A 2,115-nucleotide genomic window follows, 5' to 3' on the forward strand; every position below is an offset into this window, starting at 1 on the left:
AAAATTTCCTTAAAATTACTAATTCAGGGGCAGCAACCCAACAACGGCTTGTCTGATTCATCTGAAAATTTCAGGGCAGATAGATCTTAACCTGATAAACATTTTTACCCGTTGTCAGATTTGTTCTAAATGCTTTAGTTTCAGAGATATAAGCCAAAAACTGCATTTTACCCCTATGTTCTATTTTTAGCCATGTCGGCCGTCTTGGTTGGCAGGCGGGGTCATCGGACACATTTTTTTAAACTTGATACCCTAGAGATGATTGTGGCCAAGTTTGGTTAAATTTTGCCCAGTAGTGTCAGAAGATTTTTGTATTAACGGACGACGACGACGGACGCCAAGTGATGAGAAAAGCTCACCTGGCCCAAACCAAAGGGGCCAGGTGAGCTAATAAACCTAGTTTAAAGAAAAGAATTGTAATGAATAAATACCTACATGTGACATCCTAATGTGTGCTATCTACAATGAAACCATCTTCATTGTGGAAGAGTGTAACATATTTAGGCTGTATCTGTAATAAAAACAAAAATTGTAAATTAGTTTCAGCTTTAAATAGGGAATATTTGCTGTTGCAATCAATTCAGAAATTAATGTGATGCATGTTTTATGCCAAATCCTAAATTGGAGACTAGTCTAGAATATTTACAATTACTTAACTTATTACAGTAAATATTTGAATAAAAGAAATGTTCGACAAATTTGTAATATTATTTCAAATTGTTGTTCAAGGGGAAAACTGATTTTTGTTACCAAACACATATAAAAAGAGTTAAAAGTACAATTATAATGACAAAATACCTACATGATACGAATCTTCGTGTGCTATATACCATGAAAGCATCTTCATTGTCTAGGAGTGTAACATATTTAGGCTGTATCTATAACAAAACCAAATCATCAATTAGTATCAACTTCAAATAGAGACTATTGGCTGTTGCAATTAATTCAAAATTAATATGATGCATTTTTTATGACAAATTCTTATTTGAAGACAAGTATATAAACAATTTCTATACATTATCATTAATATAAACCTATAATGGTTTACTTTTATAAATTGTAACTTGGATGGAGAGTTGTCTCATTGGCACTCATACCACATCTTCCTATATCTATTCATAAGAGTATAAATTTGAATAAAAGAAATTTTAAACCAATTTGTAATCAAATCTAATTTAAGCTGCTGTTCCAGGGAAAACTGATTTTTGTTACCTGAAAACCATATAAACATAGTTTAAAGTACAATTAAAAATACCAAATACCTACATGCTACGTATCCAGATGTGTCATCAATCTACCATGAAACCATCTTCATTGTCTAGGAGTGTAACATATTTAGGCTGTATCTATAACAAAACCAAATCATCAATTAGTATCAGCTTCAAATAGAGACTATTGGCTGTTGCAACAATTATAAAATAAATGTCACTCATTTTATGTTAAATCCTAAATTGGACAAAAGAATATTTACAATTACTACGCATTCATGTTAAAATTTACTTCACTAGATTATAAATTTGAACAAAAGAAATATGTACACTAATTTGAAGTAAAATTTTATTTAAGCTGTTGTTCCAGGGAAAACTGATATTTATTACCCAACACATATAAACATAGTCTTAAAGTACAATTGTAATGACTAAATACCTACACGTTAAACATCCTAATGTGCCATCTACCATGAAACCATCTTCATTGTGTGGGAGTGGAACATATCTGGGCTGTATCTGTTATAAAAGAAAAAATATAAATTAGCATCAGCTTTAGATAGAGAATATTTAATGGCTGTTGAAAAAATTAAAAAATTAATGTGATTCATGTTTTATGTCAAATCTTAAATTACGGACACTTAATTTACAATTACTCTTTCATTCTTATTAAAATATTCCACATTTGAAATTCGAATAAAAGATATTTTAGACCAATTTGTAATAAAATTTTAAGCTATTGTTTCAGTGAAAACAGATTTTTATTGACTTCCAAATATTAACATAGTTTTAAGTACAATTGTAATGACCAAATACTTACATGTTGACTCTTCCTATCTGCCATGAGTCCATCTTCTCTGTCTAGGAGTGCAACATATTTAGATGTATCTTTAACAAAAACTATAAA

At 30.0% G+C, this 2,115-nt stretch overlaps 1 long non-coding RNA gene across 1 annotated transcript; it reads right to left on the bottom strand.

Moving 5' to 3' along the window:
- Nucleotides 1–434: 434 nt before the first annotated feature.
- LOC127734423 (uncharacterized) lies at nucleotides 435–1,732 on the bottom strand. Its single transcript, XR_007997593.1, has 4 exons — nucleotides 1,652–1,732; nucleotides 1,267–1,346; nucleotides 803–878; nucleotides 435–511 (listed from the first exon to the last, which is right to left on the bottom strand). It is a non-coding gene; the product is annotated as an uncharacterized LOC127734423 (long non-coding RNA).
- Between the last annotated feature and the right edge of the window lie 383 nt (nucleotides 1,733–2,115).

The sequence above is a fragment of the Mytilus californianus genome, unplaced genomic scaffold (assembly GCF_021869535.1).
Source record: "Mytilus californianus isolate M0D057914Y unplaced genomic scaffold, xbMytCali1.0.p SCAF_3, whole genome shotgun sequence".
Classification (NCBI taxonomy): domain Eukaryota; kingdom Metazoa; phylum Mollusca; class Bivalvia; order Mytilida; family Mytilidae; genus Mytilus; species Mytilus californianus.